This window comes from Wyeomyia smithii, chromosome 2 (genome assembly GCF_029784165.1).
Source record: "Wyeomyia smithii strain HCP4-BCI-WySm-NY-G18 chromosome 2, ASM2978416v1, whole genome shotgun sequence".
Lineage (NCBI taxonomy): Eukaryota > Metazoa > Arthropoda > Insecta > Diptera > Culicidae > Wyeomyia > Wyeomyia smithii.
Window position 1 is genome coordinate 49,146,627 of NC_073695.1, and position 17,747 is coordinate 49,164,373.

Consider the following 17,747-nt stretch of genomic DNA (forward strand, 5'->3'; position numbering starts at 1 on the left):
AAACGAATTAGAAGTTGAAGATTTTCGTCAATTATTGATGAATCAAATTTCACTTGAGCCTTTGGAACAGAATAATTCCTGGCATCAACAATTGCACATTTTAATGCTTCCAAAGCGGAATCAATATTCACTTCGTTTTGCAAATCAAGCTCATTATTGAAATTTCTCTCAATATGAGTTTTGTATCTTTCCCAATTAGCCTTGTTATAATTAAAAACAGAGCTCATAGGGTTTAAAACTGATTTATGTGATAAAGAAAATGTTATTGGAAGATGGTCAGAATCAAAGTCAGCATGTGTGATCAAATCACTACATACATGACTTTGATCTGTTAGCACCAAATCAATTGTTGGAGGGTTTCTTACAGAAGAAAAGCATGTAGGACTATTCGGAGACAAAATAGAATAGTATCCTGAAGAACAATCATTGAATAAAATTTTGCCATTGGAATTACTTTGAGAATTATTCCATGAACGATGTTTAGCGTTAAAATCGCCGATTATGAAAAATTTCGAACGATTTCTGGTGAGTTTTTGTAAATCACCTTTAAAATAATTTTTGAGCTCGCGTGTGCATTGAAATGGTAAATATGCTGCGGCAATAAATAAAATCCCAAGTTCAGTTTGAACTTCAATTCCCAAAGTTTCAATAACTTTCGTCTCAAGATGGGGAAGAGCACGATGTTTGATTCGGCGATGAATAACAATTGCAACTCCACCGCCGGAACCCTGAATCCTATCATATCTATGAACCACGTAATTGGGATCATATTTTAATTTTATGTTAGGTTTCAAAAATGTTTCAGTAATAATTGCAATATGCACATTATTTACTGTTAAAAAATTAAAAAGCTCATTCTCATTGGCCTTCAATGAGCGAGCATTCCAATTTAATATTTTAATTGTTTTATTTAAAATCATTGCTAAATTTTAAATTAGAAACAATTTTAATAGTAAAATTTGTGCCTATTTGAATGGCTTCAAACATTGATTTTGCCTGCAACATAGCGTTCATAAGATCGAACATTGCCTGTTGCAAAAAAGAAAGTTTACCTGCCGTAATAGGCCCCAGGCAGTTGACATTAGAAAAAATATTTTCGGTAGCAATATTAGCTGGAGTGATAGGTGTACAATTATTTTCTAGCGTGTTTTGCTTACCCATATTAACGGTCATTTTCGAACTACCAACACTAGGCGGTATAATGTTGGAACTACCTGTAACCTGTGCATAAGTTAAACGGGTATGCAAAGGAGTAGGTAAACTATGCGTCACTGGTACGCTTGGAGAATTTTGTTTTGAAGTTGGTTTTAATTGAGAAATTGAATTTGGTTTACCTTGCCTTGCCTTAACAATTGCTAAACGGACTGGGCATTGATAAAAATTTGACATATGGTTGCCGTTACAATTCGCACAGCGAAAATTTTTACTCTCTTTCACAGGACATGTGTCCTTTTTGTGAAAAGAGTCTCCACAATTAAGACATTTTTGGTCCATGTTACAGAATTTGGAACCATGGCCATAACGTTGGCAAGTACGGCATTGGGTGATATGCTTTTCACCTCCGCCATACTTCCTATAAATTTCCCACTTTACACGCACATTATACAAAGCATGTGCTTTTTCAAAAAAATTTAAGTTGTTAACCTCATTGCGGTTAAAATGAATTAAATAATTAACAAGGGAAATTCCAGTTCTCTGACTGTTTTCGCCTCGTGATTTTTGTTTCATTAGAATTACTTGGGTAGGGGCTATGCCAAGTAATTCTGTTAAAGTAAGTTTGATCTCATCAACGGTTTGATCGTTGGTGAGACCTTTCAAGACAACCTTGAACGGCTTGGCGTTCTTGGTGTCATATGTAAAAAAATTGTACATCTTGTCAGTTAAATACTGAACAAGACGATCACGACCCTTTACTGAGTCGGCTAATAAGCGGCATTCACCTCTACGGCCAATTTGATAGGTAACTTTAACGTCAGAAACAAACGTTGAAAGTTCCTTTTTGAATATATTAAATTCAGAAGAAATAGTTACCACAATAGGTGGAACTTTCTCCTTTTTTAAAGATTTTATATTTTGTATAGTTTCATTATTAATAACTTCCATTTCACCAGCTTCTTGCTCAGGCAAAACATCAAAAGGATTGTCACTACAGACACTCGAAGTGTCAGAACAAGATGCCTCTCTTTTCCTCCCCGCAGCGATGCGAGGTTTCTTTTTCCGTCCAGCCATTTCAGGTGATACGAAAAAAGTTAAAACAAATTGTAAATTCAAAAGTAGGTAGTCTTGAGAAAGACTGATGGGAAATAACTTTCAGGTAGTCTTTAAAAGACACACTGACAAAACACAAACTTTGAAGCTATAGGCAGTCAAAGACCAGTCCACAAGCAACCGAAAAAACGTCTGATCTGTAGGACAGTTCAAGACGCACTGATTCATGCAACAATTTCAAGCTTTGACACTGTGGGAAACAATGAACCACTTCGTTTCTTTTTTTCTTGTTTCAAATCCAATGCAAATTACTTTGTAATCCCCCAATTATGTAAGCTAAAATTCCATAAAACCAACGATAACTGTGTGTGCGACGTTAGTCGTCCTGCCAGCGAAAATATGCAAATCTAATAAAAGCGATCCTAATTACTTGCAAACAGCAAATCTGCAAAGTAAACTGCTCGCTGCAATTCATGGTGCCATTCGTTGTCTCTTGTGTCGGGCTAAACAATTATGTTTTGTATGAGCGAAGGAGGCAACCACCGAGGGACTTACACAGAGAGATATGAATAGTAACATAAATTACTTGAGGATTATGCATATAAATTTTAGAAAGGCCTCAATTCCTAGTATCAACACCTGGAGGTGATGCGATCCTACATAAAGCAAGCCGGTAATCACTTTGTAGACACTCAGTGTGAACATAATATTAATTTAGTTATAAAGAATTAACCATTAAGCTTTCGTTGACAATTAAACTCTCAAAATCCTGATAATTGTTGTAAATACGGAACTTCCGAAGTGCAGCGATTTAAGAAAAACTTTTGCAAATGCAACATTTCTCCAATCCCATCATTTTTTTGTGTGTTTACAACCAATCGTACAAATATCATCGAAACACAAATAGTACTGATTACGTTACGCGCAACTACGTATTTAAATGAAAGAAGTGACATCACGCTGCCGATAGACAGCGAAATCCATATTTTTACGGGAACGCTAATAAACAAGTAGATGTTGAACATGTGCCATCGCATGTACTGTTTATAATTGAATTAACATCCATTTCACATCGCCGCGAAACGCGGGCCGTCTACCTCAAATCCGTTCGGATCGGAACATGCCGGCCGTGGATGAGCAAGCGGTTGTATTGTTAGCTTTGGACAGTGGATTCACTCTGTATGATATTCGCAGGTGTCCACAGTTTTGGCTGACCGCGAATAGTGCTATGTGGGGAGTCATTTTGGCAATATGCCTCGCACAAAAAGCAGCATATTTAGTCGACATAAGCTGGCATACTAGGTAAATCATTGCGGCAGTTTTATGCGGTGCCTAATGTTGCTGAATTAACGACTGGGCTGTCTACAGCAGCCGAGGGGCGGTAGGCTAAACCAAAAACAAACAACGTTGTCACATGAATCACAGTCCGCCAATGGATGTAGGACGGTTCGTAGAATGCAGCATGTTCACTAAACATTTTTTCGCTAAAAAGGAAATTTCGAGATGCTTTGATAATTGCAGGCACTGTATTATTATGCAATTTTGCGAAATTCTTCTTATAACGGTGTGTTGAATCACAAATCCTCAACTGATTGACAAATGACATTTGAAGAGCCATCACCCTCACTGTTTCACACATGCGAACCGCAACATCCGACCTCTTCGCCGATTACACGTAAACATTACAAACCAGTATGCGGGTGTCAACCGCGGTCAGGACAGAAAAGTCATCGCGCGCACGCCAACCGCGGCGATTCCTAATCGTTCGCGATCGTTTTTCACACTAAATGACTTAAATTTACCGTCGAAGCAAAAAAGTGACCATATCCTACACCGAACCTGTACTGCACAACCCCGCCAACCGCCTTCTCTCGTGTGACTTCCGCATGATCTGCCCCGTCTCGCAGCAAAAGGTTTGCGAGATTTCCACCGTCTGTCTGCCAGGCCAATCTTGACACGAGCAGGCTAATTGTGTGACGCGATTTTTCATATTTTCATCAAACCTACATGGATGTGAGCGGTGATTTTTTTTTTTCTTGGTGTCGTGTACATTTTTGTATTGGTCATTCAGTGTTCATTATGATCAAACAACAAACCATACGTACTAGCTCCAATTAGTTGGCAATTTCATTCAACAGCGTTAGCCATTACAAGCAAAAGCGTTGCTATCTACTTTCTACATTTGCATTAGAAATAGTCTGCTTCAATGTTTCTATCCGAATATCCGAAAATAAAACATTCTTTGGCACGATCTGGAGTCCTAGAGTATTTCCGGGCCAAAATACTGGAAGTAACGCCATTTTTGTTTCGACCGTTTTTAACTATAAAACAGTAAGTCAACTCCAAAAATGAAATTTCTCGATTTTTCCTGGTTTCTCCGAAAGGTTAATTTTCATTCCAGTACTTTTTTCCCTTCCAAAATAAATAATACCTGCGATATGGCTTTTTGCAGTTTTTTTAAACGGATTGTTACGGACATAAGTATACATTGATGTTATATTCATTTTAATACAAAATTCCATATATTGTATTAGTACTCTAATTCAAACTCGTCCATAATATGCTTATTTAAAAAGAAGCCAATGATGCTCTGAAACTTGTTGGATTCCTCAAAAATTTTCAAATATTCCAGTTGCAACCAAAACTCTTGCTGAACAGAGTTTATGCATCATTACCTACAAATTTCCACTGTGGTGGATACGGCCCCTTTAAGGATAAGCAAAAGAAAGTAATATAAACTTAAGTAGTGTAAACACTATCACGCCACACGCTATCACGCCACCCGCGCGAGGAACGGGCGACGGCGATTATGCTGAGCACAGCATTAAAGGTCACGTATCGATCTGCGATCGTGCGGCCTGTATAGGCTATGAAATAGAAATAATAAAGCATTATTGAATCAGTGCGTCTTGAACTGTCCTACAGATCAGACGTTTTTTCGGTTGCTTGTGGACTGGTCTTTGACTGCCTATAGCTTCAAAGTTTGTGTTTTGTCAGTGTGTCTTTTAAAGACTACCTGAAAGTTATTTCCCATCAGTCTTTTTCAAGACTACCTACTTTTGAATTTAACATTTGTTTTAACTTTTTTCATATCACCTGAAATGACTGGACGGAAAAAGAAACCTCGCATCGCTGCGGGGAGGAAAAGAGAGGCATCTCTTTCTGACACATCGAGTGTCTGTAGTGACAATCCTTTTGATATTTTGCCTGAGCAAGAAGCTGGTGAAATGGAAGTTACCAATAATGAAACTATACAAAATATAAAATCTTTAAAAAAGGAGAAAGTTCCACCTATTGTGGTAACTATTTCTTCTGAATTTAATATATTCAAAAAGGAACTTTCAACGTTTGTTTCTGACGTTAAAGTTACCTATCAAATTGGCCGTAGAGGTGAATGCCGCTTATTAGCCGACTCAGTAAAGGGTCGTGATCGTCTTGTTCAGTATTTAACTGACAAGATGTACAAATTTTTTACATATGACACCAAGAACGCCAAGCCGTTCAAGGTTGTCTTGAAAGGTCTCACCAACGATCAAACCGTTGATGAGATCAAACTTACTTTAACAGAATTACTTGGCATAGCCCCTACCCAAGTAATTCTAATGAAACAAAAATCACGAGGCGAAAACAGTCAGAGAACTGGAATTTCCCTTGTTAATTATTTAATTCATTTTAACCGCAATGAGGTTAACAACTTAAAATTTTTTGAAAAAGCACATGCTTTGTATAATGTGCGTGTAAAGTGGGAAACTTATAGGAAGTATGGCGGAGGTGAAAAGCATATCACCCAATGCCGTACTTGCCAACGTTATGGCCATGGTTCCAAATTCTGTAACATGGACCAAAAATGTCTTAATTGTGGAGACTCTTCTCACAAAAAGGACACATGTCCTGTGAAAGAGAGTAAAAATTTTCGCTGTGCGAATTGTAACGGCAACCATATGTCAAATTTTTATCAATGCCCAGTCCGTTTAGCAATTGTTAAGGCAAGGCAAGGTAAACAAAATTCAGTTTCTCAATTAAAACCAACTTCAAAACAAAATTCTCCAAGCGTACCAGTGACGCATAGTTTACCTACTCCTTTGCATACCCGTTTAACTTATGCACAGGTTACAGGTAGTTCGAACATTATACCGCCTAGTGTTGGTAGTTCGAAAATGACCGTTAATATGGGTAAGCAAAACACGCTAGAAAATAATTGTACACCTATTACTCCAGCTAATATTGCTGCCGAAAATATTTTTTCTAATGTCAACTGCCTGGGGCCTATTACGGCAGGTAAACTTTCTTTTTTGCAACAGGCAATGTTCGATCTTATGAACGCCATGTTGCAGGCAAAATCAATGTTTGAAGCCATTCAAATAGGCACAAATTTTACTATTAAAATTGTTTCTAATTTAAAATTTAGCAATGATTTTAAATAAAACAATTAAAATATTAAATTGGAATGCTCGCTCATTGAAGGCCAATGAGAATGAGCTTTTTAATTTTTTAACAGTAAATAATGTGCATATTGCAATTATTACTGAAACATTTTTGAAACCTAACATAAAATTAAAATATGATCCCAATTACGTGGTTCATAGATATGATAGGATTCAGGGTTCCGGCGGTGGAGTTGCAATTGTTATTCATCGCCGAATCAAACATCGTGCTCTTCCCCATCTTGAGACGAAAGTTATTGAAACTTTGGGAATTGAAGTTCAAACTGAACTTGGGATTTTATTTATTGCCGCAGCATATTTACCATTTCAATGCACACGTGAGCTCAAAAATTATTTTAAAGGTGATTTACAAAAACTCACCAGAAATCGTTCGAAATTTTTCATAATCGGCGATTTTAACGCTAAACATCGTTCATGGAATAATTCTCAAAGTAATTCCAATGGCAAAATTTTATTCAATGATTGTTCTTCAGGATACTATTCTATTTTGTCTCCGAATAGTCCTACATGCTTTTCTTCTGTAAGAAACCCTTCAACAATTGATTTGGTGCTAACAGATCAAAGTCATGTATGTAGTGATTTGATCACACATGCTGACTTTGATTCTGACCATCTTCCAATAACTTTTTCTTTATCACAAGAATCAGTTTTAAACCCTATGAGCTCTGTTTTTAATTATAACAAGGCAAATTGGGAAAAATACAAAACTCATATTGAGAGAAATTTCAATAATGAGCTTGATTTGCAAAACGAAGTGAATATTGATTCCGCTTTGGAAGCATTAAAATGTGCAATTTTTGATGCCAGGAATTATTCTGTTCCAAAGGCTCAAGTGAAATTTGATTCACCAATAATTGACGAAAATCTTCAACTTCTAATTCGTTTGAAAAATGTCCGCAGACGTCAATATCAACGTTCTCGTGACCCTGTTTTTAAAACTATTTATAAAGATTTACAGAAAGAGATTAAACATAGATTTACTCTTCTGAGAAATCAAAATTTTGAGACTAAAGTTGAAAAATTGAAACCATATTCAAAACCATTTTGGAAGCTGTCGAAGATTCTTAAGAAACCTTCAAAGCCTATTCCAGTTTTAAAAGATGGTGAACGTTTTCTTGTATCCAATGAACAAAAGGCTCAAAGACTTGCTCAGCAGTTTGAGAGTGTTCATAACTCAAATTTGAATTTTGTGAGTCCAATTGAAAATGAAGTCACACGTCAATTTGATTTAATTTCTTCCCAGAATTTTTTACCTGCAGAAATAATTGAAACTAACTTGAATGAGATTAAATCAATTATTAAAAATTTCAAAAATATGAAAGCACCTGGTGACGATGGAATCTTTAATATACTAATCAAACATCTCCCTGAGAGCACAATGGATTTTTTAGTGAAAATTTTCAATTGCTGCTTCAAAATTGCATATTTTCCCAAATTATGGAAAAATGCAAAAATTACTCCCATTTTAAAACCGGATAAGAACCCAGCTGAAGTTTCAAGTTATCGACCAATCAGTTTGCTTTCTTCAATAAGTAAACTGTTTGAGAGAGTTATTCTTAACAGAATGATGTCACACATCAACGAAAATTCAATTTTTGCAAATGAACAGTTTGGATTTCGCCATGGGCATTCCACAACTCATCAATTGCTCAGAGTTACTAGTATGATACGAGCTAACAAATCTGAAGGTTATTCCACTGGAGCTGCTCTTTTAGACATAGAAAAAGCATTCGACAGTGTTTGGCATAAAGGTTTGATTGCGAAATTGCAAACTTTTAATTTTCCAATTTTCCTAATCAAAATTTTAAAAAATTATCTTACTGATCGAACTCTGCAGGTTGTCTATCAGAATTCAAAATCTGATAGATTTCCTGTCAGAGCAGGTGTGCCTCAAGGTTCAGTCTTGGGTCCAGTCCTGTACAACATATTCACTTCAGATCTTCCTGATTTGCCTCCAGGATGCACAAAGTCATTGTTCTGCGATGACACAAGCATTTCCGTAAAAGGAAAAAGTCTTCGTGTCATATGCAGTCGATTGCAGAAAAGTTTAGATATTTTTTCTTCCTACTTGCAAAAGTGGAAAATCTCTCCCAATGCTTCTAAAACTCAAATGATAATTTTTCCGCATAAGCCTAGGGCGTCTTTCCTCAAGCCAAACAATAATCACGTTGTCAAGATGAATGGGGTTATTTTAAGTTGGTCCGACAAGGTTAAGTACTTGGGACTAATTTATGATAAAAAACTTATTTTCAAAGAGCACATTGAGAGTATACAAGCCAAGTGCATCAAATATACGAGATGTTTATATCCTCTCATTAACAGGAATTCTAAACTTTGCTTAAAGAACAAACTTTTGATTTACAAACAAATTTTTAGACCAGCAATGCTTTATGCTGTACCGATCTGGTCAAGTTGCTGTTCAACAAGGAAGAAAACGCTCCAAAGGATTCAGAATAAAATTCTGAAAATGATTTTGAAGCGTCCTCCTTGGTTTGGTACACTCGAATTACATAGACTTACTGGTGTTGAACCATTAGAAGCTATGTCAAATAAAATTATTAACAATTTTCGACAAAAATCGTTGCAATCCTCAATTGCTACGATAAGCTCTCTTTATAGCCAATAAGTTAGCAATTAAGTTAGTTGTAAGTTTACTTCCCCTTTTCTGACAAGTAGGTTTAAATCCCTACGAATGATAAGTCCTAATTGCGAAAGCAAACAAATCCTAACAATTAAAATTACAAATTTCTAACAGTGTTGAGAAGTCACCATTTGTGATTGGACACACATACTCATTATTTACTAATATTTATCATAAATACTTAAGCTACTAACAAATCCCCCCTTAAAAAAAAAAAAAAAGCATTATTGAATCGACCGTACACTCGAGAGGTTCGAGTTCTCTTTTAGTAACCGAAACCCACATAAACACATATATACAGGCAACAACTTTTCATGGCGATCCTGCCAGGAGGCGATCCTATGATGGTGTATCGGTTCGGCGTCGCTTTACTGAAAACTTTGAACCCAGTTATGAAGTGTTTGAAATTGTGCAACAAAGATATACAAATGTAAAATGTTCAAAACAGTGAACAATAACCCGAAGAGCAGTAGAAAAGGTGCAGTATCAGTCAGTGGAATTGTGCAACGTAAAGTTAACGATGAGGCGATTAGAAGATTCCAGGTTCCTCGAATGAACCAGAAAAGACCAAATGCACCACTAGAAGAGGCCACAGTGAGTGTTAACGATGTAAGAATGGGCACACCCCAGTCCAAGACGGACACCAGTGGTGATGCTTTGGTGCAAGTGGTCAACAATCAAGACCTACACACCTCATATCACGAAGAACATAGTGTCATCTTGTGGGTCATTTGTGTAGTGGTCGCTATCTCTTTAGTTCTAGAATTAGAGAAGCGATATAAAAGTGCAAAAACACGGGACGCAGAACGCACAGCACGTTCTATCGCCCGCTTGACAGACGTTATTGCTGAAAAATAAACAATTATGAGCAATCACGAACAATAAGTAAAAAAAAAATGGATAGATCCCATAGAGCCGCAATTTCTAGTGCAATATTGCCGTCATCATCTAACGCAATTAAGAGACACTTTGTACGACCATATCAAACAACGATCATTTATGCCGGAAGAGGCCGAAGCATACTTGAAACTTTCGGAACACCTGTACCACCTAGCTACAAATGCAGCCATCAGATATAGCGCACCAACGACAACTTTCAACGCTCTGGCAGCGCTATACGATGAAATAGATACAGTGCTGTTGTGGAATAATATGGGAAATCACTGAAATATACAATGGACCAACTCGTTTTAGACTAAAGGAGAGTATCGTGAGTTGTTTAATAAAACTTCGCAATATTTAAAAATATACCTTTTAGGTAACAACAAGAATATAAGTATTCTATTTTACATATGGAGTAGCAACGAAAAAAAAAATAAAACACTTATCCACGTATACGTGTAAGTAGATATGGATATATATATATATATATATATATATATATATATATATATATATATATATATATATATATATATATATATATATATATATATATATATATATATATATATATATATATATATATATTTTTTTTTTTTTTTTTTTTTTTTTTTCAGGTGAAGGGGAAATTTGCATCCAAACCCCTGAGGTGACCAACCTCAGGGAGTGTGGGGTTGGTTTGAATCAGTGACCGGACCCACTAAAACCCCTTCAGTCTCCAGCCCATAATACTCCCCGGGACCACCGCTAGGTATTGCTTCGGGGAGCGGCTTTTGTGCTCTGTGCACCCTCTTGGTTCTTTAGGTCTTTTTGCTAACTTAGCTAACTAACCTGGAGACTGGCCGTTAGCTAACACTGGCGTGTCGGTGGTCAACCTGTCGCCTGTTTTGCAATTCTAAAACTATTTGAGAGGCGGCTGTACAAACCGCCCTCCAAATGTTTGGGTCTTTACACATCCTCCGAACTAGGTTGTCCGGAGTGGTGTCTGGCCCGCTCACTACCATCATGTCGCTCCGCGCATGCACAAAACGAGGGCACACGAAGAAGACATGCTCAGCAGTCTCTTCCGCTTCCGCGCACTCGGGACACATGGGGGACCCCGCATGCCCGAATCTGTGTAGATACTGCCTAAAGCAACCATGGCCTGACAGAATCTGTGTCAGATGGAAGTTCACTTCTCCATGGCGCCTCCCGACCCATCCGGATACATCCGGAATAAGTCGATGCGTCCATCTACCCTTCACGGAATTGGACCACTCCTGCTGCCATCTGATCATCGAGAATGATCTTCTGGTACCTCGTATGCCCCTTGTGTCACGTTGATCGAAGCATTCTACGTCCTCCTTAATGGCTATGCTGATAGGCATCATGCCGGACAGGACGCAGATTGCGTCGTATGACACAGTTCGATACGCGCTCGCAACCCTCAGGCACATGAGCCTGTAGGTACTTTCCAACTTACCCCGATGTTTACTAGTACCTAGTGCTTTGGACCACACTGGCCCGCCGTATCTCAGTATGGACGAAGTCACGCTAGCTAGAAGTTTCCGCTTGCTGCCGTACACTGCTGAGCTATTGGACATCATGCGAGATAATGCTGCAATAGCCATTGAAGCCCTCTTACAGGCATATTCGACATGGCTCCCGAAGGCGAGCTTGTCATCGATCATCACCCCCAGCAGCTTCAGGGAGCGCTTAGAGGCGATGGTGCAATTCCCGACACTGATCAACGCCTGTTGCTTCGACTTGCGGTTATTGACAACTGAAATCTCCGTCTTATGATGCGCAAGCTCCAGTTTTTTGGAGCGCATCCAGTCCTCGACGACGCTTATAGAGTGCGAAGCCGTCAACTCAACCTCCTCGATCGACTCGCCGTAGACCTCAAGTGTGATGTCGTCCGCAAACCCAACGATATATATATATATATATATATATATATATATATATATATATATATATATATATATATATATATATATATATATATATATATATATATATGTATTTTCCTCGTATCAAAAACACTCTATACTTATTATGACCATTCCTGTCTGAAAGATATATATATATATATATATATATATATATATATATATATATATATATATATATATATATATATATATATATATATATATATATATATATATATATATATATATATATATATATATATATATATATATATATATAAAAAAAAAATAAATAACTACGTAACATACAACCTATGCTTTAATGCTAAATGGAAAAAATTTTTGAAGCTGGTGACACTCTAAACAAGTTGCTAGCTAGTTTAAAAAAAATTTAAGAATTTGACAGCGCCGACTAGGCATAAAAAGATTAAAGCGGTATACGATCTATTACGAGAAATCAAGCAGATAACAGTAACCGCTGAAGGAACCGCCGACTATATTGTCATTAGAAAAAGATACAAAAAATTAAAAACAATAGCCATTCAGTGTTTGACCTTGTTAAAGGGAGACTTAAATTTAACGATTACAGAAAACGACCCAAGAGACATAGGAGACGAAGACGACGACAAAGAAAGTAATTTAAGCGAAATAAGCCAAAAAACGATCACAATGGCTCATAAAATTGATTTGGGAGTGGCTATCCGAGTCGTTGATAAATACGACGGGGATGCTGCTTCTCTCCAGTCTTGGTTGGACAACGTGGATGTCCTACGAGCTGATGACCCGGAAGTACCGGAAGTCAGCTTTATTACCTTTCTCAAATCCCGATTAGTGGGCGCTGCACGCGGATCCCTCGAAGGAGTTCAAACCCTTGCGGTAGCGAAAGCCACACTTAAAGAGAAGTTTGCTGTCCAGCTCACCCCCATAGCGGTGGAAGCTGAATTGCGATCGTTAAAGCAGAGGAGTGGTAGAACTGTTACCGAATTCGGCAGTGAAATTGAAAAACTAGCCACGAAACTGGCAGCTGCATGGGTTTCCAAAGGCCCCCCATTTACTACCGAAGCTTCCGCTAGGCCAGTGGTGGAGCCTATATCCGTACACACCTTTATAAATGGTTTAAGAGACAAATCGGCAGCTTATTTAGTAAAGTCCAGAAATCCAAAGACTTTGACTTTGGCTATTTCTGATGCATTGGAGGTTCAACCTCAATCATCGACGGAGCCAGCATTCTGGGCTCAGGGAAACAGAGTTCCCCATTTCAGTAATCATTTTAGTAACCGAAACCCAGGCCGTAGAGGAGGCCGCAGATTCAATAATAATAACCGTGGTTATCGTCATAATAACAATAATCAACGAAATTATAACCAAGGTTATTACAATAACAACCATGGTTACGATAACCACAACCCTGGATATTTTAATAACAATCAAGGATACAATTATAATAATCGAAGCAATCGACGTAACTTCAACAATAACCACAACAATCTTAATAATAACTATCCTAATAATAACTACCAAAATAATAATAACCACAATAACAATGGAAACAATGCTCCTCGGAATAACAACAACCTCAACAATAATAATAATCCCCAGAGACGAAATGCAAATGTGGCGGAGGAACCACAAGAGCAACAACCCCGAGCAGAAGCAAATGTAAGAGAGTTTTTTCGTGAGTAATTTTAGCGGCGAGAGAGCTCTAATATTGAATTTCAAAATAGATAACACTAATTTTCTTTTAGTAGTGGACAGTGGAGCTTCATGCTGTCTACTCGATAAGCGTCATTTAACGAAAAATTTAAATTCATATCTTGACACATCACGGATAATTGAAGTAAGTGGTGTAAATGGAGTAACCACTACACTAGGTACAATAGATACTTTTACAGAATATAATGGCTACATGTACCCGATTACGTTTCACGTTATGGATGAGCTACCATCCAATGTCATAGGTTTAATTGGAACCAACTTTTTGAAAAAGTTTGGAGCAAAGATAAATTTCGAAAATTCTAAAATGACATTAAGAATCCCCCGATTTGAGGAAAATTTCATAATTCCTCCACGAACTGAAGTGATTGCTTTTGTTGAAACTTGTTTCTCAGAACAAATGGTTATTCTAAATCAGGAGATACAACCACAAGTATACATTGCAGGAGCAATTGTAAAACCTGAAAAAGGAAAAATTCCTGTTAGGATACTGAACATAAAAAATAAAGCTGTGAAGGTTGATAATTTAAAACCTCAAGCAAAACCTTTTAAAAATTATGATATACTTGAGATTGACGGTGCATCAAAATATAATGTTGCTAGAACGAAAGAACTTTTATCAGAATTAAAACTGACTGAAATCCATGACAAGGACAGACCAGTGATAGAAAGATTGTGCATAAAATATAACGACATTTTTTGTTTGAAAGATGACAAATTAACAGTGACGAAAATTTATCAACCCTCGCTTACTGTTAAGCCAGATACACATCCTGTATATACCAGACCATATAAAATACCACAAGCTCACAAGGAAGAAGTCCAGAGACAAGTAGACAAAATGTTGAGCGAAAATATCATTGAGAACGCTATTTCTGAGTGGAATAGTCCTTTATTACTGGTTCCCAAGAAATCAGCTCAGGATGAAAGAAAATGGAGGTTAGCAGAAGAAGCACATTAAGGATTTTGCGAAACTTTGTAGTCCTTTAAATAAATTAACTCGAAAAAATGAAGATTTTAAATGGACGGAGGAGTGTGAACGATCCTTTCAATACTTGAAGGAGTGTTTCATGAATCCACCAGTCCTCGATTACCCGAATTTTTCAGAGAGTAATATTTTTACCTTGCACACAGATGCATCGGGAAAGGCTTTAGAAGCAGTATTAAGTAATCAAAACACTAGACCCATCGCATTTGCGAGTAGGGCTTTGAATAAAGCTGAACTGAATTACAGCACTATCGAGAAGGAGTTATTAGGCGTCGTATGGGCAATACGCCATTTCAGACCATATTTATATGGCAGGAAATTTAAAATTTTTACAGACCATCGCCCATTAGTTTATTTGTTTACACTAAATGATCCTTCAAGCCGATTAACCAAGTTCCGTTTGGCTCTAGAGGAATATAAGTTTGACGTTATATACAAAAAGGGCTCGGAAAACGTAGTAGCGGACGCGTTATCACGTATTTCGATCGAAGATCTTAAGGCTCTAACACCAGCAGGTACAGCTTTTATTTGTACCAGAAGTCAAACCGCGAAACAGAAAATACAGTCTGATACATCGGTTAAGATTGATACACCGAATAATTATATTGAAATTAAAATTGGATCCATGAAGAAAAATGAAGCGCTAGAAGCTCAATTAGAGCAGGGTATTATTTGTATCGACCCTAACACGACATTGACTCACCTACGGGGAGTAATGAACCGATTAGTGGATCTTATCAAAGAAACCAAAATAAAAGGCCTAATCGTTAAAAATACGATTGAAAATAAAAAATTAAAGGACAAAATAGAAGTCCTCGATATAAAAGGCATGCCGCCTATAATTATATTAGGCAGAAATACTCGTCAAATAGACGATAGAAATGAACAAAAAATTATTATAAACGATTTCCATGTATTGCCAACTGCAGGGCATGCAGGAATAAGAAGAACAATTAATACTATAAAACAACGATATCATTGGAAAACCTTAGATAACGATGTTGTTTCATTTATAAAGAGATGTACACATTGTCAGAGAAACAAGAGCCATTACACTAAACAACCAATGCAGCTGACAAGCACAGCTAGTCAAGCTTTCGAAAAAATATTTCTGGATATAGTAGGTCCATTATTGCCGGACGCAGAAGGTAACCAGTATATACTGACTACTCAATGTGATCTGACGAAATTTGTGACCGCAACACCTATCATGGACAAGACAACAGATGCCGTGGCCAAAGCGTTTGTTGAAAATGTCATTTTGAATTATGGTGTACCAGCACAGGTTCTAACAGATAGAGGTACCGAATTTATGTCTACTGTATTTGAAAAAATAGGTAAACTATTACAGGTGAAGAAGCTGAATTCCACAGCTTACCACCATCAAACAATCGGAGCGTTCATTCCGCGTCGAACACTCGACAGAAACGGACGTGCAAAGTGGTCGTTCTATTACAATCCGGTCCGTGTGTACGAATAGCCAAACAAAAGAGTGTATTATTCGCGCTAAAGGCCAACTAGATTGTGAGTTGTGTCGATACGTTCTGTACCCGGCTCACAACTTTGGCTGTATTGGTGCAAAATACCAGCTGCAGTTTTGATCTGTGCACCGTGAATAGATCTTTTTAATCCAAGCCCATCAGTTGACAGTCGAGTCCGTGTCGCTGTGCTGAGTGATCTCACACCCGGCTCACTGCTGGTGGCTGTATTGGTGCTGCTGTACTGGTGCTGCTGGCTGCTTTGGGTGCAGCTTCGAACGATCGGACAACCACTGCTGGAAGGAAGAAGTAAAGAGGTACGTGTTCTTGTCGGCGCTAGTGCGCTAGTGCGCTACATTTAGCGCAATGGATATAGATCCCTCGCCTCCCGTGCCACCATCCCCGAGCCCCCCTGACCCTGACCCTTCTGTTACCCCCTCCCCTGTTCATTCTCCAGTCCCCCCTCGCCCCAGGCTTTACCCGGACGGATCTCAACAGGGCAGCTATACTGTTTATTTTCGTCCAAAGGCAGGAGTGAATTCAAAGCGTTTAAACATACTGCAAATTGCTAAAGACCTGACGAAGGGGTACAAGGCCGTGACCGAAATTTCCAAGGTCCGACCTAACAAGCTCCGTGTCGTGGTCAGTGATCTGGCACAGGCCAATGCTATCGCTTGCTCTGAGCTCTTCACACGCGAGTATCGCGTTTACATACCCGCACGAGACGTGGAGATCGACGGTGTCATAACCGATTCGAGTCTGTCTGTCGAGTGTATCCTAAAAAGCGCAACCGGTTGCTTCAAAAATACCGAAACACAGGCGAAGATTTTGGATTGTAAGCAATTGCGGTCCATGTCTCTCGTCGGCGGTAAAAAAGTTTACACTCCGTCAGACTCGTTTCGCGTTACGTTTGCCGGATCTGCACTCCCTAGCCACGTCTCGATCGACCGGGTTCGTCTGCCTGTGCGATTGAATGTACCCCGTGTTATGAATTGCACCAATTGCAAGCAGTTAGGCCACACAGCCGCCTACTGCTGCAATAAGGCACGATGTAGCAAGTGTGGGGAGACTCATGCGGAAGATTCTTGCAGTGTTAATGCTGAAAAATGTATTCACTGTGGGGAAAACCAGCATGAGCTCTCCACATGCCCGGTGTACATGCAGCGCAGAGATAAAATCAAGCGGTCACTTAAGGAGCGTTCAAAGCGTTCTTACGCTGAGATGCTGAAGAAGACCGTGACCACTTCTACCATAACATCGAACCCCTTTGATCTGTTGCCCTCTGATGAAACCGATTCTGACGATTCATCAGCGGGAACATCTTATGCCAATCCTGGGGAGTCTAGGAAGAGGAAAAATGTTTCTTCTCCTAAACTTCCCCGTAAAGGTCCTAAGATTTCCCAAAGTGTAATGAAAAGTACGAACAAACCAAACAGTGCTGCGGAAAAACCGAAGCAAACTCCTCCTGGGCTTGCAAAT

The 17,747-nt window shown here is 38.4% G+C and overlaps 1 protein-coding gene across 2 annotated transcripts in view; it reads right to left on the reverse strand.

The window, feature by feature from the left end:
• The window catches only part of LOC129722031 (protein furry), a 149,925-nt gene that overhangs the window by 121,515 nt on the left and 10,663 nt on the right, over window positions 1-17,747 (reverse strand). The window contains exon 1 of one of the 2 annotated variants that reach the window (XM_055675214.1): window positions 3,899-3,917. The exons of the other annotated variant lie outside the window; for it this stretch is intronic. The gene's annotated coding sequence lies outside the window, so the exon portion shown is untranslated. Of the gene's footprint in view, window positions 1-3,898; window positions 3,918-17,747 lie in introns of those variants that run through there. 2 annotated transcript variants of the gene reach the window in all.